Here is a 27,477-nt window from a genome sequence, read left to right as displayed (position 1 = left end):
CATCTGTTTTTGTATGTTGCTGGGCTGGAAAAAAAAAAATTAGCAAAAGAAAACTAATTTTTAAAATCCCTAGCTGAATAATTTTTATCCAAATGACCCAAACAACGAGAACAGCAAAATTCTCCATTTGAGGTTATGGATACTAATAGACGTGAGAAGGTCCAAACAGCACGCCACCGAGCATCCAGGAAAGAAAACTCCGACGGTCCTCCACACATGGCCTTCCCTATTAACCCATTTGAAAAATGACGGGGGAAAATTTGATCGTAATTTTCAGATCAGCTTTCCCCTGAGCCTTAAGGGAGCCTCCAATTTTATCCGCTCTCCAGGAGGCTTTGTGGAAAGACACACAACTCCTTTGTCTCTCAAAATAAGATCCAGGCTCTTCAGGCAGAGGATGCAAATGGCACTTTGTGCACAACCATTGCTTCCGCAGCTGGGAAGACCAGGCCCTGGTCTCTAACCAAGCCGCGGTGCTTCTCAAACCGTCTGGCACCTGAACTGTATCCGATTGCATCCGCCCTCCCCTGTCGCCCACAGATTCCCTTTAAACAGGTGAACTGCCAAATGAGGCAGGTTAAGGCAGGCTTTCTGATGAGCGACACAGTCGCGAATTTAGCATAACTTCCTCCTCGCCAATCTAGCAGGGGCTGGTGGTAAAATCAGATAGAGTGGCAGGCGCAGAGCGAAGTAGATTCGGCCCCTGGAGCCTTTTCAAATATTTCTACCAGGTTTTCAGAGCAGGGTCTGCTGCCAATCATAGCGGTTCACTGGGGAGGAACGCTGAGACAGGAAATAAATCATATGCTAATTCTCTACATCAGAGAGAAGCAGGGGAAGAAATGGGTGCTAGGGAGGTCAAGGAAATGCATTAATAAATAAGGACATTTTCTAAAAAGTGAAATGCACCTTTTGAAAACTCCCACAGTGGCTTATCTGTACAGTTTTCCAGGATATGCCCCCCTCCCTGCTGAATATTTCTCTAACATTCTAACGTCCTGATTTCTTACAATAAATGAGCAAAATAGAAGTTCTGTGAAATAAAGTCAGCGGTCAGAGCAGAGGGACCCCAGAGCGTTGGAAGCACACTCAGCTGCTCAGGAAAGTGCAGCTCACTGTTCCTGTGTCACAGGCTCTGCCCAGGCTCCTGTCCACCCAGCATCCGATACCACCTTCCCAGGAATGCGCTGCACGTCAAGGACAAAGGGCTGGCCACAGACCCGTTTTGAAATAGGTTAAGCTTGTTCTGGAGCACAGTCTGCTTTGTGTTGGGTCTCTGCCCTTCGTCTCTGGGTTCCAGAGCCTACTCTTCAGTACTTAGCTGCTGGACTGGTCCTCCCTCCATCCCCACGTCAACTCGCCAAAACTAGGCTGCCTTGGGCCAGCACCGCGTTCTACAATGTTGGGGATGTGAATGTCTGGGGATATAGCAATAATTACATTCTCGTGGTTACGACCCCATAGTCTGTCTGCCTTTCAACACCCCAGTCCGTCACTTACTCGCTCTGTGATCTCGGGACAGCTACCAAGAGCTTCTTTTTCTTACCTGTACAATGGAGATTATAATGATTATGATTATTCTATGTTAAAAAATTATGTGCATTGATGTGTGACCTTTGGAATGTTGCTCACACAACACCTGGGCAATATTCAATAAATAGTACTATTATCAGTATTGTTATTGTTGAAAGAGAGTATTTAACACAAACAGGATTTCTTAATGGTAGGCCCTTGTAAATTAAAGGAGATGCTAGTTGGAAAGAGTGTTCTGTAATAGGATAACTCTCTTTCTTCCTTCCTTCCTTTCTTTCTTTCTTTCTTTTGTTCTTTCTATCTATCTACTTATTTATCTATCTACTATCTATCTCTCTCTATCTATCTATCTCTCTCTCTATCTACTATCTCTATCTCTATCTCTCTCTATCTCTATCTATCTGTTTATCTCGCTCTATCTCTCTCTATCTCTCTATCTCTCTCTCTATCCATCTCTCTATCTATCTCTATCTCTCTATCTATTTATCTATCTATCTATCTATCTATCTATCTATCTATCGGAGCACACTGTGATCATGGGTAAGATTTGATATTCAGAATGCCTCAGAATTTCTAGTGTATGATTGTCACAGTAATACAAACAAGATGAACCTATATGAATCGTGTGTATTTATAATATCTCCAATTTTTAAGAATTTTAGTCATTCAATCAATGTACTTACTCTATGATTCAATCAATATTTAACGAGAGTCATCAGTTGCCAGGCCCTGAGTTAGATGCCGGAGCCACAGAAAGAAATATTCCAAAGTCCCTGCCTTTGAACAGCTAGCTCCTGGTTCCACCGTGAAGGTGACACTTCAACAGACAACTTCAACATGAGACCGGTACTGAATGTATGTGTTCGTCTTCCTCCGCAGAATCCCCCGACTCATCACTGAGGGAATGTTCTTATTAAGGGGCTCAGCCTCCCAGAGGGATGTTAACCAAACATCTCTCACTGAGATTCTTGCTGGTCACTCAGTATTCCTCAGAGGCTCATTGGAGAGTTTAAAAAGTCCGCAGCTATGACTTTAAAGAGTTTCCTAAAACATATTCTTGATGTGAGCCTGATCAACCAAGAACAAGGACTACGGACTTCATCACTCTGGTTATTCATTCGCTCTCACCCCTTTATAGTGGTTCTTGGTCTGATATCATTGGCTGGTTTTGAGGAAGATAAAGTCCTAGGGAAATGTTATTAGGTCAATTAAACAATAGAATGATGCTGCACCGTAATGACCCCCTCAGCCGTAACTACACCCTCTCACTGTACGTGCCCCTCAGCGTACCCAGATCTATCTGAAAAAGTGAATGTGCTCCCTTAACCACGCGTCACTCTCCAGCCACGTGACTGCTTCCAGGCTCAGGCTCCCAGCCACCTTCTGGAAGGAGCCGTCTTTGCAGATGGGCCCTACCCCTCACCCCAGTCAAGCCGCCATCCACCGCAATCTGGCTTTTAGTGCTCCCCATAAATGAGAACACATGATTGAAATCATCACTGAAATCACTTACGTTATGGACATCAATCTTCTCTTTGATGCCAAAAACCACAGACTTTTTCTCTTTTCACCTGACTTCACTGCCAGTGACAAGCATCATAGTCACCTGCTCTCTTCTGAAAATGCTCTCTCCTCTCCACGCCTGGCCTCCTGAATGTGGTCCCTCCTTCCCCTCCCTTGTTTGTTCCTTTTGTGGGTGACTACAGTTCTCCAGGACCTCGAATGCGGACTCATGAGAACCTGGTCCTTGGTTTCTCTTATTGTTATAAACTTTCCTAGGTTATCCCCTCTAGTCTCATCGATTTAACTACTATTAGTACTGTGTGTGCGTTTAAATATCCAAAGGTATATTTGCAATTCAGAATTCTCTCTACACTTTTTGAAATGTTTTTATTGATATTTTTGAGAGAGAGAGAGAGAGAGAGAAAAACATCGATGTGAGAGAGAAACATAGATCAGCTGCCTCTTGCACGCCTCCTACTGGGGATTGAGCCCGAAAACCCTGGCAGGTGTCCTGACCGGGAATCAAAGCAGCGACCTTTTGGTGCACGGGACAATGCTCAACCACTAAGCCACACCAGCCAGGGCTCTGAAGTTTTAGATTCATATGTAATTAACTGCCTTGTACTTAATCACTTACATTCATTGTCTTAAACTGAAGCATCTTGAACAGAATTCTCTATTTCCCCTTTATCAGAAAGGTATTTTAACATCCCATCTTTTCTTTCTCGGTAAATGACATCATTTGCACTGCTACCCAAACCAGCAACTCAACGATTCCTCTCGATCCCTCCCTTTCCCTCTGACGCCCCCTTTCGCAGGCACGGTCATTGGTTCTACTTTCAGAGTACACGGCACACCTGTCTACTCCTTTTAGTCTTTTGTGCCACCAGGGTGGTCTGGCCTCCTAGGCTCCCGCGTGGAATTCCACGACGGGACTCTCTGCTTTCACTTTGTTTCTAACAAAGTCAGCTATGAAGGCTCCATAGGGGAAGAGCTCAGTGTGCCCAGCGGGGGACGTGGATCTAGCACAACTCTCTTCACAAAGGGGCCAGTTTGAGCTAATTCTGCAAGAGAAAAATGTCACTCACAAAGGAGATGACTCAAAACAGAGAGGGCAGGGCGTATCGCGGCATAAGGTGGGAAGGTACAGCGCAGAATGGAAACCATGAATAAGCCTGCATGGCCAGGAGGAAAGGAGTGTGTCGGGGGATGAAACAGGAGGCAAAACCAGGAGCCAGATCCTGCAAGGCTTTGTCTCTTGTGCTAAGCAGTTTGGAATTTACCCTAAAGGCAGGGGTGACTCACTGAAGGATTTTAAACACGGGGATAACATGATTAATAAAGGCGAACATTTGGTAAGAATGTGCCAAGCGATGCTCTAAGTGCTTCCCATGGACTAAGTCATTTAATCCTCATGACAGTCTGGTGAGGCAGATGCTATTAATATCCTCCTTTTCCAGTAAAAGTGACTTTGAAACATAAGTTCCTCAAGGACAGGTTCTTTGCCTGTTTCCACATGGATCCTGAGGTTTTATCATTGGGTCTGGAATGAATGAACGAATGAATGAACGAACGAACGAACGGACAAATGAATGAATGAATGCATGCATGCATGAGACACACAGGTTATACTCCCAGGGAAGGACAGAACTCGGATTTGAAAAGGGGTGGCCTGACCCCAGAGCCCCTACATGTAAACACTATCACTGTTTGTACATTACAAAGGAAAAAGGTAATTTGGGGGTGGGGGGAGTAGAAGAGACTGGAATGTGATAGGCCCCGCAGAAGTTGAGCAATAAAATTAAAAGCATCTTCTAATCAGCAGAATGAGCGATTGAGCTGCAGGTTGAATCACCACCTCTGAGATCCCAAGGTTCTATAAATGACATTTCCTAAAGTGTGGTCCAAGGCTCATTCGCTTCAGAAACCCGAGATGTTGATTAAACACACATATTCTTGGACTCACCTTTAACATGCTAATTCTGGGGGATATAACTAGGGAATCTGAGTGTCATCAATCTCTATGAGATTCTTATGAAAAATAAATTTGGAGATTAAATGATCTACCATCTTTTGATCGTCTTCTGAATGTTTGCAAGGCAGTGACGGGTGTGTGTTGAGGTATTTTGAAGAAACTTTCGTGTACTCTATTTCAAGAGATGCCATCTGTCAGGTCAAAAAATTTAGATGAATCTGGCTAATTTTTAAAAATGTCACATTTTACGGATCTTCCAGAAGTCAACTAAGTCTTCAGCAAGAGAAATATATCTCACCCCCATGTAAGGAATTTCACAATCTACACAATTATAGAACTATGTACAGATGCCATCCCTTTCTTGCGAGACTGGTGATTGCCAAATCTGATTTTTATCATACCCTGAGAAAAATTAACTTATGTAGGGGGTCATCAAGTATTTTGAATACATTTCCAATAAAAATAACTTGTTAGACATTGCTTAAAATATGCATCAGCCAACACTTTCAAGAGAAGCTAAACAGACAGGGTGCATCAATTAGCAAATATGCTAATGACCTTTTCTTAGCTTCGTCCTCCTGAACAGCAAAGCTGGGGACAAGCACTTGGGTGTAGGTGGCTTGCTCTGAGACGTGAACTCAGAGAATGCACCCAAGGTGACTGTACCATGCATAGCAGGGGTTGTTGATCCCAGTAGGAACCGTTTGATAAAATAAATAGTATAAATGATTCTCAAAACTGCCGTGCAGTTGGACAAAAGAGGGGTGCATCTGTCCCCCAGTCCTTGTCCATCGTTGAGAAAGGATTTGCCCAGTGGTTTGCAGATTCCTCACACTTCCAGGCATGTGTAGGGTCAGATCGGCGGAATAGGTCTGTGCACCTACTCCATGCAGAGGTGGCCAACCGACCTTGGCACAAGGTGCTGAGAGTTTTCACCTGTACCCTGCTGTGGCTACAATGATGACTTCTGTAAAAAGGTGGGCAAAACGCAACTCTGGTCCAAGAGGAGTCCTTTTTAAGATATTCAATATTATCAGAAGTGATTCCCTAGGCAAAGGAGTGTGGGTTTTCTCAAACATGTGAATTATAAATATTTTATCTCCAGAGATGCTTTTGGGTTTTTAGTTTGGATTATGTTTATGCATATTTATTCTCCCCCTGGCCTGATGAGAAACATTTGTCCCTTCGCAGTGAACATGCAAAACTTGGAACGCACCCAGGAAATAAAAGCAGGTTAAAATAAATTCCCAGTGAGCTATGCCTCGACATTGTTTATTTGGTAACTGAAGAGAGTCTTGTTGGACACTGAGCAGATTATGAAGAGCCACCAGAAGGACTTCTAAGCATAGGTTGCTTTTAAATCATGCTAATGGTAACATAAGCTGCGGCAGGCACCCCCCCATGCTTTCTTAGGATAAGCACAATGAGTCATTTTTCTTCTCTGGATGGTCTCTAAGTCCTTCCTATCACTTTCTACTCCAGCTCACTCTGTGGTTCTCGCTGTTCCTTCCCGTAACCCCTCCCCATTTTCCATTCTTTTTTTTAAGCCAGAAAGGAAGGGAAGAACATTTTCTCCCTTTTCTATTATTCCTGCTGGTATAGATCCGTTTTTATTTACTCTGTATTCTTCCAGAAACGATTGACGTTGTGGACGTCGGTTTACAATCTGGGTCTTGTAGATTAGTGAGAACATAGAGCCTGGAGTTTGTCAACCCTGGGTTTGAATTCTGGCTCCACCACTTATAAACTGTATGACTTTGAAATGCCCCTTAACTTATTTGGAGCTCACGCTCTCTTCTGGGAAATGCGGCTAATAATAACATGCCTCTTGCAGGATAATTATGAACCCTAAATGAGGCCGTGGATGAGAAAGGGTTGATTGAAAATGGTGTCCGATACGAAGCAAACATTTGATGACATCATCATTATTTAGCGCTGTCCACAATACGTGTTTTCATCTTATCCTTAGATGTTATTGATGAGTTTAACAATGGATGTATAGACCAGATCACCAGTAACAAGAACTTGAAATCAATCTTATCAACTAGCTTTAAATTGATGCTCTTGGATCTAGAGTGTTTTTGATGATCTGAAAGCAGCAAAAAGAAACAAGACTGAGTGTTGACTACCAACAAATCTAGGCAATAGAAGCAGTTCTTAAAAGAAGCCTTAAATCAAAGCCTCTAGGCGTGCGACGCCATTGGGAAAAAGTAACTGAGAGCTGATTTACCTTGGCTGAAAACTTCAAATGTGCAGAATTCTTTACTGAATTTTTCAAAGTCAGACATAGTAATAGGCTTTGTCGCCGTTATCTGTAAAACTGCAAGCTTGGTGTGTGTCTTGTGAAGACATGACCATTGGCCCTTTTTGGTGTTCTTCAATCCCAGCCAAAGTGTAGCCAATGCCCACGGTACCACACGAACATTTTACTCGAGTTGGTAGTTCATGTGGGCAATGTGAAGGCCAAAATAAACTTGTTCTGGGGTCTCCCTTGTGGACTACCCTGGGAAAGGGAAGTCAGGGAACCAGAATTTCATAGGGTTTATCTAGAGACGGCCCAGAAGAGAACACCACTGAATGTGACAGGTGACAGTGTTGTCACCATAAAGGTGTTTTCCGCCAAGGAACAGTGCTAATCTGATCTTTATTGGCACATGGTAGCATGCTGGAATTCTCAGGAGACAACGTATTAAAACTCATGTTCAAGACTTGCTTGAAGGCAGAGCTATGGCTACGTCTGAGTTCTGATCATCCTGAGGTAGGAAACAAAGTCTTGAAGTTATTCATATTTTGGATAACCACCTTATCTGAACACAGACACTCTGCATTGTTGAAATCAAAACACAGGTATACATGCTGTTCCACTGCCCAGGAGTACACATCTCCAGACCGCACAAGGTGGGCCTATCTTATCCTTTTCATCAACTCAGGAAGCATCTTCCAACCAGCCTCTAAGTCAAATCACCTCTCTGCCATGGCCAGCCACACCCCCACTCCACGACTGGATCGCTCTCACTGTCCAGTGTGAATTTCTCTGTAGCAAGTTCACTATCTCAAACGACCCTATTACTTATGTATTCATTTTTTGCTGGAGTATTTCATGTCTCCTTGCAAACGTTAGTCACTGTCTGTGAAAATTCTTTTTAGTCTTCAATACCAGTCATGAATTTCTGTCTTCTTAAATATCTAGCTCAAACTTATTCAGCACCTCTCCCTAAGTTAGCTCTTCACTGACCATGATGGGGAAAACGTACCCCACGATTTTGTCCATTTTACCCATTTAATATTAGAATGCGTTACTTAAACCAAACTGATTTTCTTCGCCAGCACTATCCACAATGGTATCCACCAACCACAGGGGGCTCTTGAGCACATAAAATATTTCATTCATAAATTTTTGAGTACACGTAAAAAATGTTAGTATTTCAGATATACTGAGTTAAAAATATGCTGTTAAAATTTATTTCACCCACGTTTTTAGTGTTGCTAGTAGAAAAATTATAAAGTACATACGTGGCTGACTTATTTCTGATGGGTAGTGCTGGCCTTTGTAGTCATAGTGATATCAGTCTACTTGAAGTACCTTGTTATACCTAGAATAGATGATATTCTGTCTAGGAGACTAGCAATGCCACCCATTCTGATTTCTGGAATGGACACCTGGCATCAGGTCTTTATGAAATGATGTCCATTAGGAAATCCTCCGAGAGGGGGGCCACTCAGCTACTGTGAGGTCGTCGGACGGTTCAGCGTTGGGACTTGCTCACAACAGCTCATTGTGTAAAGCACACTTGGGCTTTCTTGTGTGTTCTGCATTTGTAGCAGCAATTACAGCTTCCAGGGTCAGGCACTTTAAGGCAGTTCGCAACCAGTTTGACTCAAAGTCCATCAGCTTTCTGGCCATTCATTAAATGCTAGGAAATGCCTTACCCCAAGGTCAATACTGCTTGGCTCAGTCACGCTCTGTGATGAAGAGAAAGAATGCTTTCCTTTTCATTGTCCACAGTATTGATTGGCACTTCTTTTTGGGTGGCCCTGGTCATTTGTATGTGCCCCTCTGTTGTTTACAACCGCCAAGGAGGTGACATCATCTTTCTCTCCACAATATGGACATTATTGCAGTGCTTAAAGCTTAGTACAAGGAGATCCACTGTCAGACACTGGACCTCACCTCTTTATTATTATTGAAAGTGACTCACAGGGGAAAGGCAACCGGGGACCGAGGAGGCCCACACCGGAAACTCCACAAGTCACCAGCCTGATAAACTACCATCGTTACCACCAGCCACAATGCTCCCATTAAACGCAAAGAGAAGAGTAGGTATGACTAATTCTTCCCTTTCCCCGCCGAAAATAAATCACAGCACTGAGCTGGAATGAGACACAGACTTTTCCAGGATGAAGAGTTGAGTTGGAGGCTGAAACATTGGAAACATTTTGAAAATGAGCCAGATGGCCTGAGCAAGGGGGACTGCGGAACAGACTCCCCGGACCAATCCTTCCATGAAAGCTGAGTTGTTAGAGGAGCTGTAATGACTCGCAAGATATGGTGGCATCGCTGGAGTTTTATGAGCTATTGAATAGGCGTTGATCTTTTCAGTAGGTCACTCATTCATTCATTTATACAACTTTCTGCCCTTTAAAGACCTTCGTATATCACTCATGTTTAGGGGTCGCTCCAGATCCTTCCAAAAGTCATGCATCTAAAATTCACATCAGCTTGTGTACAAATATTTTGTTCGCAGCCGATTCACTGAGGGTCAGCTATATGACTCAAGCAATGCCTACGACATAAGAGGTAACAGAAAGAACTTGGCTGTTGGGGCCAGACACGTGGCAGACTGAACTCTTATTATTTCATGTTGTGTTCTGGACTTCCCATCTATAAAATGGAAGCATTAATAGATATTTTGGAGGGTAAACTATATAAAAGACCTATTAACAGTGTTAGTTCCTGGCAGATATTATCATAGTGATTGGGGTTCACCCACGGTGGGAAAAAACTGCTGATGCTTTTTATCCCTTTTTATCAGAATCAATATATTTATGTGGCTGCTATATAGTGTGTTATGCATAGGAAGGACCAAGTAATGGTTCCTTTTATTACTACTATTATTGTTGTTCTTATCCAATCCTGACATTTTTGAAATAACATAGTGTAATTCAGTATCAAAGATCCAGTTTGGAAAATGTGTTATTAGAATGACAAAGATGTAATTCATACAAAAATTCTTGGTGCTTTCTAAGATCATGCCTTGGCTCCAAAATATACCACCCATTGCTATGGGACAGCACTGTTTTTGCAAAAGCTAAAGACAGAGGAAAAGGCCTGTTCTGCAGTGCCGACCCTTGGATCTAAATCTAAGTTCTATCACGTGACGCGAGGTAAGTTAACCTCTGCATGCCAAGGCATGGATTCCTCACCTATAAAACAGTCTCAGAGAGAGATTTGCACACCTGTGCTCATAGCAGCACTATTCACAATGGCTAAAAGGCAGAGGCAACCTAAGTATTCGTTGGCAGATGAACAGATAAGTAACTGGTGGTCTCTGCACACAGTGGAATACTATTCAGCCACAAAAGAAGGAAATTCTGGCACATGCTATATACAACGTGAATAAACTTTGACAGCATTGTGCTAAGTAAAATAAGCCAGTCACAAAAAGACAAATATTGTATGATGGTACTTATAGAGAAGCAGTCAAAATCATGGAGACAGCAGTCAAATTCAAAGTGGAATGGTGGTTGCCAGGTTTTGGAGGGAGAGAAGAATGGGAAGTTGTTTCATGGGGACAGAGTTTCAGTTTTGCAAGATAAAAAGAGTCCTGAATATAGGTGGTGCTGAGCTGCACAACAGCATGAATATAGGTTCTAACCTTACACTTGAACATGATTAAGATGGTCATTTTTAATGTATATTTTACCACGTTTTAAAAAATTAAAATAAAAAAAAAATGGAATAACAATATCAATGTCTTCATTTTTTTTGTTGAGTGGGTTATGGGATAATGTATTTCATGATGGAGCCCAGTACTTGGCACCTACATACCAGTCAAATAAATTGTAGGTATTAGAGAAAATGACAAACACCAAACATCGAAAACAACCAGCAATGGATTTTCTTTGAATCCCAAACTGCTAGCTCTGAGCTAAGATTGCTGAGGCTGTAAACAAGTCTAAGAAGTCCCCCCAAAACCTGGAGTGAAACAGCATTTGTTAAAGCAGATCATGGTGAGGTGCTCAGCAAGACAAAACACTCAATCTGAGCAAAGTTGAGTGCAGACTGAGTCCAAGACGGAATCCTAAGTAGATCCAGCAGGGGGCGACAAAGAGGGGAGGCAGAATGAATTAGAACAGGACCAGAAGGCAGGCCAGAGGGAAGTCTCCTGGCGGATGGTGTCCCACTGTGGTGGGAGGTTGCTGGGTATGCCCTCAGCCTGCCTCAATCCAGTCCTCTGAACAAAACCCCCAATACTCAATGAGGCAGCAAAATTCCCTCCTCTAAATGCTTTTCATGGGCCTTTACTCAATCGGATGTGTCTTTTCCATGAAGCTAACAAGTTTGGCAAATTGTTCTTCTGAATAAAACATTGTGCCATTAGGAAGAGGGGGAGGAGGAGGAAGAGGAAGAGGAGGAGGAGGGGAATGGGAAGAGGAAGGAGAAGGAAGAAGGAGAAGAAAGAAGAAAGAAGGAGAAGAAAGGAGGAGGAGGTGGAGGAGAAGAGAAGAAGAAGAAGAAGAAGAAGAAGAAGAAGAAGAAGAAGAAGAAGAAGAAGAAGAGGAGGAGGAGGAGGAGGAGGAAGAGGAAGAGGAAGAAGAAGAAGAAGAAGAAGAAGAAGAAGAAGAAGAAGAAGAAGAAGTCGTCTTAAGTCACTGAGATGGTTCAGTACCTGTCGGGTTTGCGGGGTGCACACCCAGTTGGGGCTACCTAAGGTCAGGCAGCAGTGATTTTTCCCAAAGGGCTGGGTCAGTTTGCTCCTCAGCTCACTTGCACTATCCCTGCAAATCTGGCCACACTTGCTCCGCTCCTGATCTAAAATATTCCAGTTTTTAATTAGTTCCAGGCCAGCCGATGTGACTGCCCCATCTGCACAATGCATATGTGCCAATTCAAAGTCTGAAGCCGGTGAACTAATAGAGCCAACTGAAGACCTGTTGAAGGAGGCAGATGGAGCCACACTGATGCTGGAAAATTCGCCCGAGTGCCTGCCAGCACCGAGCCCTTTCCAAGCCATGTTGAACCTCAGGCCTGTTATGAAAGGACTACTGAGTGCCATACTCTGCCCCCGCCTCTCCAGAAACCAAATGACAATTAAAGTGTGGGATGCAAACTCCCCCTGATCTAGGGGAAGTGTCCCAAGATCAGTGACATCCTTGGCTGAACACATAGTAGCAGAGATCATGGCCAAAATCCAGCAAGAGCCAATAGAATGGAGAAAGAAAATTAACACAGGCACAGTTTATTTTCAAGACGCAGCCTCGTTTGCCCCTAAATGCAGAGCCAAGCCCTTGAGTCTGCAGCTTAGTTTCACCTTCTCTTTGTGTTTGACAGCTGTAGGAATTTCTGTGTTCAACATCGCCCCTTTACTGTATTCCTTTCACTGGTTAACTATAAAGAGGAGAGAAAAGCATATACGCATATAACATATATGTACATATATATATATGATGTAGTCTTAGGTTTATTTGTGTGTGTATTTATATACATTATATAATTCCTATAAAAATTTGAGTTTGAATTAATGCATTTAAATTCAGTGTGTTCCCTCACATTGCCCTTTACCATAATATAAATATTTAAACCATCATTCCAGAAATAAAATAATATTCATCCAGCAAACATTTCTCCTGTCCCAGGGATTATGTTTGGTAGAGTTCAATTTAGATTTTATTAGACATGTGATGAGTGTTCAATTTTCCCATTTTAAGTGCCCTCTAAAAACATATTTTTAATTCATTTATTTTTTTTATTTATTCAATGTGTATTTATTCAGTGTTTACTATGTGGCAAGATAAATCTACTATTTTTTTTTCTTTATTGATTTTAGAGAGAGAGGAAAGGAGAGGGAGAGAGAGATAGAAACATTGATGAGAGAGAACATCGATTGGCTGACTCCTGCATGCCCCCCACTGGGGATCTGGCCCACAACCTGGGCATGTGCCCTGACTGGGAATCGAACCAGTGACCTCTTGGTGCAGGGTCGACGCTCATCCACTGAGCCAAACCAGCCGGGCTAAATCTACTCTTTAGCAGTGAACACTAATAACTACATAGACAAAACTCGTTACTTTATGAAACTTATATTTTCAGGGTATTATTTAGCTTCTACTTATTTGCTTTAAAAAGAAAATGAACACAGCCTGAATACGTAAGATTCTTCAGAGGATTATTGCCACCTCTTTGTCATAGCATCATGACTTCTCTTGGATTTAAGATCATGTTTATAAACTCTGGTAGTTGTTATCTCTGACCTTGACTGTTTCCTTTATGTCCTTCTCCTATCACAAGAAAAATAGCATTGCCACCTGCCCTCCCCCCCATTTTGCTATCCTACAACTCATTGACCCATGCTCCAAAGACTATTTGGGGCTCATACTGATTGAATCACACTTTGATACTGAAAGTACATGCTTGTCCAGCCTGGCATATGTACAGATTCTCACTGAGACAGAGGAAAAAGCCCTCATTTTCATTGCACCGAATAAAACAAGCTTGTTGCAAATACCCCTTAGCCGGGAAAGAAAACAAAAACGCCTTGTGTCCCGGTGACACCGGTGTGCAAACATCAGTCTCATGTCTACTCGGCAGTTCTGTCTCTGGCTCTTGAGTGTCCGGGCAACTTGCTCCTGAACACTGCCCAGGCCCAGGTTTCGGTTGGAAAATGTCATATTACTTCTCTCAGGATTTCTTGCACTGTCTTCTCCAGTCCCAGTGTGTGACCTAAACCCTTCTGCTACTAACCCCACACAGCTCCTCCCAATTCTTGGATATCTGGTTTTTAAAGAGCATCATCGCCAATTAGTAAGGGCTTATGGAAGACAATCGGGTAGACGGCTGGAATGTTTTTTTCCGGGATTCATCTGCACCGAGGCTGTAAGGAGAGCAAAAAAGATTGGGAAGAGGAGCCCACCTTGATTTGGCTTCACCTAGTAGGGGTCACCCAGGCTTACCTATGACCCATGGTGTTGACCAAGGCTGTCACTTAAAACTAAACACGTTCCACAGTGGCGGCCAGCCAGAATCATAAATTCTGCCCCAAACTAAACACTGCAGAAGGTCTGCCTCGTTTCAAAACGTCTGTGCCAACCACACAGTACACAGCACGTTGTGGGGTGGTTTTGCAGAAGCGTTAGTGGGGCAGTCTGCACTCGAGGGGTCAGCTCCTAAAGCCACCAGCTCCCTAGATTTTGGAAGGGTGTCAGGATATGTCTTTACTTCCTATGAAATCATCAAGGCTGGGTGTGGGGAGATGACTAAGAAAAAGGACCATTTAACTTGGTAATACACCCACTGGATAACTTCAAGAAAGGAAGTTTGTAGAGATTCCCCAGAGGAACTGAGGGGGAGGATGTGGCGAAGGGCAGTGGGTGTTGTGGGTCACTCCTTTAGGATATTTGAGGTTGCAAATAAGGGCAGAGAACAGAGTTGTGGAAGGGTTAGCTTAAAGAAATTAGGACTGTTGTTTTGTTTCCATTGTCCAATAGTTTAGTGTTTTTATTGTCGGTGGTGAGTTCTGGTGGGTTGTGGTTTATTCCTCGTAAACAGTTATTATGTAAACCAATGTTGAAGAAAATGTATGTGTTGTTATCACGATTATAAGTGTTGGAGTTGGGGGAAGAATCAAGCAATGATGATGATGGTGAGAATGTCCCCTTCCTGAAAAAAAGGCAATTTTTGCCACATGATTGGGAATAATTAGCCACATTAATGGGGGAAAAAGAGTTGAGATACAGAAATTTTCTTTGGACATAGGCATTTGCAAGTTCTCTAATGAGCCCAATCTTGGTATTTTATTTTATTTTATTTCATTTCATTTTATTATTTTATTTTATTATTTTATTTTATTTTATTTTTCCAAAGGATCTTCAATTTCAGCAACCTTGGCTTTTTAATAGTACCAAAGATACCTACAATCTGTTAGAACATTGACACAGATTCTTTTGGACCAAGCTTCCCTCCTTATTCCCACCCATCTCATTTTCAAGTCTATTTTTCTAGAAAAAGTTCCATCGGAATAACCTGCAGGTGAGGTTGTCTTTTCTGGCTTCCTTCTTTAGTCATGTTTGTATATTTCTCTTTGGAGTGCTCTTAATCCGAATGACTCCCAATGTGTTCAGAGAGCATTCCAGGAGGAGTTTCAGGTGGCTGACAAGACTAAACAAAAACCAGATGATTTGAAAGCTACAAAAGAAGCATCCACATCTTGAAGAATTTCTGAACATAAGGGAGTAGGTCAGAACGCCCCCCTTTGTGAGGTTTGTCAGCAGGAGTTGCCAGAGATGCAGAGCCCCCCTGGCGGACATCTGTGCTGAGGCACAGAGACCTCTGTCTCTTTGCTCATGGACGACAGGAAACATTTCATCTCCAACGAGTCAAGGCTTAGAATGCTGCCGAGTTTCATGGCTCAGGAAGCCGGTGACCCCTCAGTTATCTGTGACGGTTCCTGTTCTCTGCGGAACAGCTGTGCACCATGTCCCCAAGGCATGGAGGAGGGGCACTTCGTTGTCCTTGGCACAGCACACAGTGCCAGGCCCCGAAATCTCTGCTGTTCAAGGACTTGGTTTGAAGCTGCCAGATGGGTATGGAGCACCCAGAAAAATATCTTTGTGACTGCAACTTCAAAGGCACGGGGAGGGTGTTCCGTTATTAATTTCCATCTTTCCACTTTAGATAATCCTCTCTACATAAAAAAGAAGGCTACAGATTTTTTATAAATTAGTTACAGTAATCCAGGTCTTAAGAAATTTATGTTCCAACCAATTTTTTTTTTTTCACAGCTCTTGGTTAATGAAGTCCAGAATTTTGTACAGTGTGTTCTCTGACAGCCATACCATCCAGGCATGAAACTGCCCACACCTGGTCAAAATATTTGTGCTTGCCCTGGCCATCTTGCTCGGCGGTTAGAGCATCGGCCCATGGACAGAAGGGCCTTGGGTTCGATTCCCAGTCAAGGACATGAGCTTGGGGTGCACGTTTAGTCCCCAGCCCCAGGCAACCAATTGATGTCTGTCTCTCTCTCTCTCTCCCTCCCTCCCTTCCACTCTATCTAAAAATCAATGCAAAAATATCCTCAGATGAGGATTAACAACAACAAAGAAAATGTTTATGTGTTATATCTAGTAGCAATTGTATTTTAATATTTACAAAATTATTGCAGCACCTGCTAGCAAAACAAAGTGTATTTCCATTTGATGGGTGTTACGTAAATTTGAATCACTGTTAGATTCTATTATTGGAGTGAAAGATACTAAACAGCTTAATCTGTGTATACAATTTGCATGGGTGCATGTATGTGTGTATGTTATGTGTGTTATATGTGTATATATTATATTATATTATATTATATTATATTATATTATATTATATAGTATATATCTTTTTTAAACATATTTTCATTGATTTTTTTTAGAGAGAGAGGAAGGGAGAGAGAGATATAAACATTGATATGAGACAAACATCAACAGGCTGCCTCCTGTATGCCTCCCACTGGGGACCGAGACTGCAAACCAGGCATGTGCCCTGAGTGGGAATTGAACCGGGACCTCTCAGTCCATGGGATGGAGCTCAATTCACTGAGCCACACCAGCTGGGCTATAGTATATCTCTTGTTATATGTTACATAGGTTTTTTTTTTTTCTTCTCAAGCAGAACTTAGATTTTGATATCAGACACGATGCCTACATTAAACCCTTCATAAAGGACCACACATGCCAAATGACCCTGGTCGCTGGTACTCTTTCTTATTTACTTTGCTGTCCTGCAAAAGACTAGTCCCTGGACTGAGAACCCAGGGTCCACAACATTCCTCTGTGGTATTGCGTGGCACTGAGTCTTTTCGAGATCGTCTAATGACATTTAAACAGCAACACGAATCCTCTTCGAGTCCGTGAACCGCGTCCCTGTGTTACCAGTGAGGGTGTGAGGTTGTACTCACGCAGCCGGTCATGGACACTTCGGTGGCACCTCTGAGGGTTTGCAGCTCCTCTTCGCGATCGGAGAGAACTGTGCCAGCCCTCGGGGGAGCCACGCTCCTGGTGTTTGTGTTTCCCGGACTTAGACGGCGCAGGACTGGAACACTGAGCTTCGCCTTGAAACGCCCTGCATTCTCCCGCAGAAACTCCAGTGTGTCTTGAACAGGAGTTGTAAAACGGAACCTACCTTGTCGTGCCAGGACGCACTCTTCAAGGTCAAAGTTGACAGGATGGGAGAGGCATGCTCCGTCCAATCGACTTTCCAGCTGAGCGTAGATTCCACGCTCCCGGGCCAAAGTCAGCAGACTTGGGAACTGTAAACAGGAGGCCCCTCAAGCTTAGACGACTGGAATCTGGCAGGGAGAGCCTACAAGCAATTCGAATAGGTCCCCAAACACATCTGTGGAAGCGAGGAAGGGTCTAGCAGAGCGAGTCAAAACCAGCGGGGGGTTCAGATAGGAACAGCTGAAAATTGCCCTCTTAGCACAGACGTGAACTGACGACGCGTGTCAAATGACCAGGATGGGCCAAGCCCTGTGGCAGGCAGCGTGCAGGAAGGGAGAGGTGCATAGGAGCCTTCGACGGGGCCTTTAGAAAGATTACGTCTAATTGCTTTGGGAGATGAGGGGAAGCCAAACACTTCGTACACTTTATTTCCTCGTAAAATTAGGAACTTTATAGGCTTAATTTTTGGTCAAGTCATATCCAATAATAATTTGCAAGCCTCAGTCCCTTATCAAGTTTAAAACTTATTGGAGGAGGCCAAGAGAATGCTCAAAATGGAAAAGAAGAGGAAAACGATGGTTAAAAGTTGAAATGTTTTCATTGAAAGAGTGAAAGGCCTTAGCTGGGTAGCTCAGGGGTTTAGAGCGTTGTCCTTATACACCAAGGCTTCGGGTTCGAGCCCCGGTCAGGGCACATACAAGAATCGACCCATGGCCCTGGCCAGTTTGGCTCAGCGGTTAAAGCGTCGACCTGCGGTCCGGAGAGACCCGGGTTCGGTTCCCGCTAAGGGCATGTACTTCGGTTGCAGTTTGTCCCCGGCCCTGGTTGGTCGTGCGGGTGGCAGCCACTCGATGTGTCCCTTCACGTCGATGTTTCTCTCTCTCTCTCTCCCTTCCTCCCTCTCCCTCCCACTCTGTCTGAACAAAAAATGGAAAAATGTCCTCGGGTGAGGATAAAAAAAAAAAAAGAATCGACCCATGAATGCATCAATACGTGGAAAAACAAAATGGTATTTCTCTTGCTGTGTCTCTCCAATCCTCTCTCTCTCAAAGAAAGATCAACAAGAGAAAAAAAATTAAGAAATAAGCCCAGAGCAACAATAACAAAAACAACAGACTGAAATGACCTTTCAGGAGGAAACAATAGACAGAGAAACTTTTTTGAAAATGTCACCAAGGCTAACACTTTAGAAGGATAGGACCAAGACAGAAAGCTAAACTTCAGCAATGGGCTGGAGCTGTTAAGGCCAAAGGCCAGATTTCCAGGAATTTTGTGAGCTAGTTGTCAAACGCAGCCATTATTAAATAAGAAAACTACATAAACTTACAATGAAGTAAGTTATCATAAAAACAAAGGTAATAAATACTCAAAACTCATCACTCCCAAAGTATTTTACTCTTATTTATGCTCTTGAGGTTATTTAATTAAATACTATATAATGGTGAGCTACTTGGCCCCTCCTCCCAACTCTACTTTCAATGACATCAAATTGTTTAAAATCAGCCATGGTGCTTAGCCAGTGTGGCTCAGTAGACTGAGCATCATCCAATGGACTGGGAGGTCCCGGTTCGATTCCCAGTCAGGGCATAAGCCAGGTGTGGGCCCAGTCCCCAGTTGGGGGCGTGCAGGAGGCAGACAATTGATGTTCTCTCTCATCAATGTTTCCATCTCTCTCTCCCTCTCCCTCCTCTCTTTCTAAAATCAATAAAGAAAAAAAAATTTTTTTTAACAATAAATAAAATTAGCCATGGTGGTAGTACTTAAACCATGGGAGTCAGCAAAGCTAAAATTGTACAAATTTTATATAAATTATATAAAATTATACAAATTATATTATATGTAACTGGGAGCCAGGTAGACATGTCTTTACATGAGCTTGGTTTATTATTTTGCTGGTTGTCTACACTTAAAAAAGTGATTATGAGGAAAGTATTTATAATGCAGATAAAACTTAAAATATGTTAAGTCTTTATCCCTTACATGGTAAACTGCACAAATAATTAAGAAAATTTTGTTTCCGGTGTTGGGAAACTATTATCTGATGCAGCAGAAGAATGAACGAGGAGAATTTTTACACACATCTTGATTACTTTGCTTTCATCTCTCTCACTAAAGTAAAAGAAAATATCAATCAACTTTCATTTAGAAACTACATTCATTCATCCAGTGGTTGTGGATACAAGCGTTCAGGAAAAAACTCAAGAACTGCATTTTGTGAGAATCAACTGGAACAAATGGATGTGCCAACATACATTTCTCATGTATGTTTACATTCTCCTCCAGAGAGTTGGTTATTAAACATTTACCAGCACGTCACTGGATACAGTCCACACAGCGTCTTAACAATAAAAATCTGACATGGTGTAGTCGATGAACATAGCCGGTCGGGACAGAACCTAAAACCATCACGGACTCTGCCTCCAGACTGGGCAGTGGGCTGCCTCCTTGATAAGCCAAATGCAGGCCCCTCTGTGTGTTTGATGGCGACAGTGTAATAACACATGGTGGGTGCGGTAGCCAATAAGAAGTTAGAAGAAATGCCTACTTTTGTTTTGTTTGGGTATTTTCCTCACTATCTATACAAGAACTGAATTGTGATTTGCTGGATAGACTAAGAAATATATGGAACCTATATATGTGGCAGAGATAACGAGGGTGTCTCTCTCTTCCACATGTGTTCAATCGCACATAGGTTTGGGGAATGAACTGAATAAACGGAGCTCTTACTCACATCTAAACAATGCAGGGAATATGTCTGAGGTCCTGACCAGCAAACACACCCTCTTCAGGATGAGAGTCTGGCTTCTGAAGATGAAGTCATTGTGTCCCGCACTGGGTCCCAAGTCTTACAGGGGGCTTAGCTACCATCAGCCTAGATGCTTTTCCCAGGTGAGCCCACACTCCAGATACTGAAGGTTCTAGCACACAGGCCCTTCCTTCCTGAGGGTTGTCATTGACCCAAAGCCCCAGCCACAGCCCCACGCTTATGCCAAACTCTGCCTTGTTTTGAACCGGGGAGCCCAGCTGTTATCCATTCTCAGCAACCTTTGCCCCCTAGTGAAAAATAGAAATTTGGGACGAGTTAAAGAAGAGAAAGGCTCTGATTCAGTCAAGGATCTGGGCCATATGATATCCAGGGTCAGTCTCTCTCAAACACACAGGGAAATAAGATTTCCTGGCATGGATGAAGCTGAAAGATAGAGGTGCGAAGAGCTGGGAAGGACATAGAGAAGGGGAGCTAGAACCCTGATCAACACGTGCCTGAAGCTTACCCAACCGCCAGACATTTTTCTTGCATAAGCCAATAAATATTCTGAAATATCTGAGCTAGTTTAGACTTTGTTTTTTCCCTCTTACAACCTGAGTCTTCTTAACTGACACTAAGCAAGACGTGACATTGGTTTGGAAAGTGTATCAGTCACTCAGCCTGGTTTGTACCCTCTCTCCATCACTTCCCCAGAGAAGACGTGAGAAATGCCCTCCAGTAGTCCCTCATTTTGTTACTTCTTTCCCCAATACTGCACAGTCCCTATACATGTTGTCCAAATAATCACTCACTTTCCCTTCGGAATAAGAGAAAAAAATAGGAGAATTACCCTGATGCTTTTTTTTTTTTTGGAACAATTAACAGAAACCTCGGAGCAGTTCAAATCCAGCCCTTTCCTGTTAAAGAACACTAGCTGATGATGTATATTAGTTTTATTTTTCTGACATATGTTTTTAATAATAATGATGATATGAAACCCCACCCCCTCCCCAAGTTGATAGCACATAGAAAAATGCTAGTACGCACCAGGATTTTTTTTTTTTCCCCTAAAGCCAGAGAATGCATTCTTGGGATGACCTGGGGTCAGTCCCCATCATCAAAATCTTGCTGTTCTGAGCCCTTGTCTTCTGAAGATATTTCCTTCAGTGAATAGAGAAGTATTCGCTTTTTTAAAAAAAAAAACCTCTGAATTGCAACCACAACAATGTAGAAATATTCGTATTTTTATTTGGGACATCTTTTCCCTCTATTTCCTGTTTCTTATTACATTGTTCAGTATCCACTTCCATATTTTATGATTCTTTCTACAGATGAAGCATTTTGTCAGTAGTCAGCTAGACTGAAACGGGGGGCCAAGTTAAGACAGATGGTTTAATGACTGGGGAAGTTGAAGCTGAGGTCTTTCTGAAGAGCAGAACAACAGAGCCTTGTTCTTGACATTGCGTTAGAAGTGCTGATCTTTGACACCTTGCCACCAAACTCTTCCTACAATGTCTCTACCTCTGGGCATGTCCCCAAGCCCACACGGTCACCCATCCCTCCCGTTCTGGCTTGCTCTCCCAGCTTGAGCATTTGTGAAGCTCAGCCTGTCCTCTGTAATCTGCCAGCATGGGGGACAAGCCTGGCCCCAATTAGAAGCCACCCTTCAGTTTTGCATTCTACCCTGTACCTCTCACCTGTATTCTTCACAAGCCAAATGTTTAGGTATAACAATAACTTAAATATATATAAAATGTAGAGTTTGGGGTTTTGTTTTGTTTTTTATACACCGTGCATGTTCAGAAAAATGTCAATAAGAGAAAAATATACCCCAAATCTCACATTCCAAAGATAATTATGAATATTTGACGTATGTATTTCCAGATTTCTTTGCATATGCATATATAACAACATGTGTTAAATGTTAAATCCATATATCTATGTGAATTCGATGGATATATTCTAAAATAGTATGAATATATATTCCAATGTGATGTATATGTGATTATACTAAGCATATAGTTTTGTAAACTACTTTTTCATTCGCCACAAATGGATTATATTTCATTTCCAATAACTATACATATACTTCATCACAGTTAATGACTATGGGGTAGTCAGTCATATTAATATAACAATTTATTTTCCTGCAATAAATGCCATTTTATATGATTCCCAGGGCTTTTTTTTTTTTTTTTAAGTCATGAATGTTTTAGTGCTTTATTACCTGGAATGCATTCTTAGAAACGCATTTTCAATGTACAAGGATATGGATTCTTCTCAGAGCCTTTGATCCATGTCCCTATTTTGCTCTAGAAATGTTGTACAAATGCATGCTTCTAGCGGCCGTCATGTTAAGCTCTGACTGTAGTTGAATGTTGTCACCAAGACAAATGATTAGAGGGATCATGAAGGTTTGTTGTTTTTGTTATAAGTCAATTACTATTCAGACTGATCAATGGTGGTCAGTATCATTATTCTGACCATTGCCTTGGACAGAAAATAGAATTATCAAGGACCTGAAATACTTAAGAAAATTAAATAAATTAGTACTAAATGACCATGGAGTTAAAATAAATCAGACAGAACATTCATATATATTCGTACAGTGAAAAAACTCTTTAGCAAACATTGAGAAGAATAGTTACTGCATATAATGTTTATGTCAGAGATACAGCATTTATGTCCAATATATTCAGGTAAGTTCCAAGTAGGTAGGTCTTGCCCAAATTCTCTCTTTGGTTCTAGGCCTACATCTCTCTCCTAGAAAAGATACATTCACATTAGTCTACCGAGTTATATAAGTCAGCACCTCCCAAGTCCACTTTCCAATTCTTCTTTCCAGTTTTGCTATTTCTGGTGGAAGTACCATCGAATCTGTTTTCCTGGCTCAACCCAGCTGAACCCTCATCAGCACATTAAAATCATTGTCAATTGTCTGTCCTGTCCCCACTTTTCTATCCCCCCACCTCAACAAAACCTGGGACTCATAGGCTCCTCTGGACACCAGACAATTGCTGATTTCCTTGCTCTCTGGGTTTTTCCCATTTCTCATTCACTTGCTATTTATGACTAATCCGTTTTTTCTAAGTTGTGACTCTGACTCAGTTGCTCCCACATCAAATGCTATGAATGACTCCCTACTGCTTCCTGAATGACACCCAAATATCGTAGCCAATTTCTAAGCCAGTGAATTTAATAAGAACCCTCAGTCTTCCATTACTTGGCTTTCTGCCAGTGATAGAATTTTAATGTTGACACTAAGGCGGGCCACTCAGCTGCTCAAAACCCTCCGTGGTTCCCACTGTCCCTAAGGTGTAGAGCATGCTTGACCTGCTAGTCCCTCTACAGTCAAGCCCCAGGATATCCGTTCATTATTATTTCTCAATAAAAGCATCCAGACCTGCTATGCCAGGCTACAGCAGTTAGTCTACTGCAGTGGGAATCATTTACAACTCTTGATATGAGAGCAGCTGAGTCAGAGTCATAACTTATAAAGATTAATTAGGCATAAAGTAATAAACAGTGGCTCAGTGGATTGAGCATCATCCCATGAACTGAGAGGTCCTGGTTCGATTCCTGGTCAGGGCACATGCCGGGGTTGCAGGCTCAATCCCCAGTAGGGGGCGTGCAGGAGGCCTCTTTCACATTGATGTTTCGCTCTCTCTCTCCCTTCTTCTCTCTCTCTAAAAAAAAAAAAAAAAAAAAAAAAAATCAGTAAAAAGATATTAATAAAAAAAAAGTAGTAAACATGAAACCCCCCCCTTCAGAAGATCAAGGGAACATTTACACCTTCTCTTCTCAGATTGCTTTGTTTCAACTTTTCTGAAATGCTGATTACAGGGCTTTAAATCTCAGTCATCCTTCAAGGTCCCTCTGAACTACATGACAAGTCATTCCCTTTTCAGGCAATCTTCAGCACAAATTGTCTGAGCCATCCATGAGACATTAATTTGCTATTGCTTTGCTATATATCATTGTCATACGTTATCATTTAATGGGTTTCTAATGCATGTTATTTGTTTCTTTGATTAGATTATGCATTTCTTGAAACCTGAAGGTACATTGTACACATCTTTGGAGCCAAATAACAACTTTGCATAACAAAGTATTTACTGCAAATACATTATTGGTATTTGGCAAATATTGATAATGCATAATGAAGTTTGGGAAAGATGGTTACTCCGTTATCTCTGGCTCCCTCTAGCGATGTGCAAAATATAACAGGTTGCTACACATTGTCATTTCATCCCATCTGTTATAATTTTACAACTATCAGATATGACTCAGAGAACACATTCAGCTACCAGTAATGAATAATAATTACTATAGCCCAAGTGTATCAGTCTCTTCTCGTATGCCAAGAGCTGCTAAAGACATTATATAAATTATCTCATCTAACCTGCACAGAAATCAGGGGAGACCTTATTATTGTTCTCCAGTTTACAGACGAGGAGACAGAGGCACAGTGCATATCAAGTAACTTGCCTAAGGTCAAACAGTGAGATCTTCTCTCATTTTATCTTATTTTCCCCAGCTTTATTGAGATATGATTCACATATAACATTATAAGTTTAAGGTGTACAACATGATGATTTGATATATGTCTGTTATTGCAAAATGATAACCACAATAAGGGTAGTTAACACATCCATCACCTTACATAGTTACAATTTGTGTGTGTGTGCGTGTGTGCGCGTGTGTGTAGAGACCTTTTAATACCTTCCTCTTTTAGCAACTTTCAAATATACAAAACAGTGTTGTTAGCTGCAGTCACCACAGTGTACATTAGATTTTTAGAACTTATTCATTTTACAAATGGAAGTTTGTACCCTTAGACCTCCTTGAAACATTTCCCTTGCCCCCACCCAGTCTACTATCTATTTCTATGAGTTTGATTTTTTAGATTCCTCATAAAAGTGAAATCATAGAGTATTTGTCTTTCTGTCTGACTTATTTTGCTTAGCATAATGCCCTCAAGTTTCAAAGGGCAGGACTTCCTTTTTTTTTTTTTTATCACTGAGTGATATTCCGGTGTGTGTGTGTGTGTGTGTCATATTTTCTTTATTTCTCAATGGACAATTCGATGGTTTCCATGTCTTGGCCATTATACCTTCATTTTAGATTAGGTATTTTTGAATATTGGAACTATTGAATAATTGGGCTATTTGGTTGACGTGCTTTATTTCTAAATCTTATTATGACTTAATCAGGCATGTATGTTCTGACAAATACATGGGCATAGCAGGCAGATCTTAGTTGACTTTGAAAAGAATTGAATCACTGCATGCGGCAATAAAAAAAGGCAGGGAAAAGTGTTGTCCAAATGGCTGATGTACTCTCGAATTTACAACTATTTTAGAATTGGCCTTATTTAGTATTGCTTTGCATATAAATGGGGTCAATTTAAAAATGTTTATTATCCTTTAAAAATAGTCTTTTAAATGTCCAATTTTTCAATTAATGACCTACTCATTACATGAATTTGGTTATAATGGACAACATTTTGGTATAGAAATAATAAGATTGAAATGCATGACTTTTATTTGCAATGCAGTGATTTGCATAGTAACAACTCATGCACTTTCTCATCTATTAGTGCCACAATTTACACTGCATTAAGAATGAAACAGCATCATTTTAAGTGGGAAAACAGTATGTAATGTTAATATTAGTGCTGATCTATTCTGGAGAGAGGAAATCATACCAGTAAACAACAAGCAAAATATAAAAATAAAAATAACTTTCACATTGTATGTTACCTCCTCACAGGGAGGTACATGATGCAGGTGGCTTACATGATAATGGTAAATCTTCAGTATAAATATATTTTGCAAATTTACATGGTCTCTATCTAGACCATCCCAATATTTCAGAAAAAAAAAAAAAAACAAAATAAAACACTAAAAGTCGCTCTTTTGCTCTCCTTTTTTCTCCCCTGAGTATATGTTATTATTAACAAGAGGCAGCTGGTTCCCATTAACAATGAGAGAAGAGATCTATCTTAGGAATCATGATTTAAGTTGAATTGTAGGCCAGGAGAATTAGCTGGCCCTTCTGCCTCACATGCATTTGTCGTCATGCTAATCACCAGCAGGGAACAGATGGAAAGGTCTTTCACTGAACTGGAGGGCAAGTGAGTCATATGTGCATGTGTGATCCAGAGCATGTGTGTTTGTGTGCGCGTCCCTGTGTGTGCGTGTATATGTGCATGTGTGTGCGTGTGCGCTCGTGTGTGTGCGTGTGCGCTCCTGTATGTGTATGTGCATGTGGTGGAGAACGGCCTTGGGAGTACGCTATCATGTCATGCACTGCAGGCATTCTATCTACTCAAGCTCAAGTCTCACAACTCCTCGATGGTCTTGTAAAAACAACCTTTGGGTATTACCCAGGTCTTGGAAGCGCAGTTTCAAAAGTAAATCATTTCTCATCTTTAAAAAATGTGGAATCTGAAGATCTGACCAAGAGGTGTCTGGAATGTATGTGTGTGGGGGGAGTAGGAAGCAGAGCTGTTTAGTGCCCAGAGCTGGGAAGCCTAAACAGACAGAACTAGATTCGCAGCCTCTCTGAGCCAATCACCTGCTGGGTGGCCCTGGGAAAGTTACTCGGCCTTTCTGAGCCTCCTTTTCCTCCTCTGTAAATGAATGATATTTATTTCACAGAGCTGTGATGAGGAGTCAGCTAAATCAGACCTTCTCTCTGAAATAACTTTGAGAAGGCCCAGACTCACGGTATGGTTGTGTACTCTCAAGACATGTCCATTTGTTTTCTGTTTTCTTTCACCTGACCATGGGAAGGCCCCAAGTGTTATCACCTGCTTCACATAGCTGCACACAGCCACGTGATTCTCAGAAATGGCAGAACCAGAATACCTTTGATGAAGTCAGATAAATGAGTCAGAAGCTTCAATTCCACCCAGACCAAGAAAATAATGGCTTATTCATCTCCAATTTGGCCCCTGAGCCAGATGGGAGCCCAATACATCGGCCTTGACATTCCTTATAAAGATGCTCAGTTATCATTGCCAAAGAATGAAGAGCAAGGCTGAGATAGTTCCTACTTTGTATGGCCCTGGATCGGGAAGCAATTTGATCATAGAAAAGGTCTACCAATTTCACATTTGAACAAAATATGCATATAACCTAACTGGGGGCACATGTTTTGGAAAAAATAGGCCTCTTGTACGACAACTTGGCTTGTGAAGCTGAAGTCTTAAAAACAGCACTGAATGTCCTTTGACCAATGATTCTAAGGTAGAGGTCAGGAGGCGGAGAAGGCTCTTCCTACGAAGGCCCATTCGATA

Source organism: Molossus molossus, unplaced genomic scaffold (genome assembly GCF_014108415.1).
Source record: "Molossus molossus isolate mMolMol1 unplaced genomic scaffold, mMolMol1.p scaffold_m16_p_24, whole genome shotgun sequence".
Classification (NCBI taxonomy): Eukaryota; Metazoa; Chordata; class Mammalia; order Chiroptera; family Molossidae; genus Molossus; species Molossus molossus.
This window is presented reverse-complemented; position numbering follows the sequence as displayed.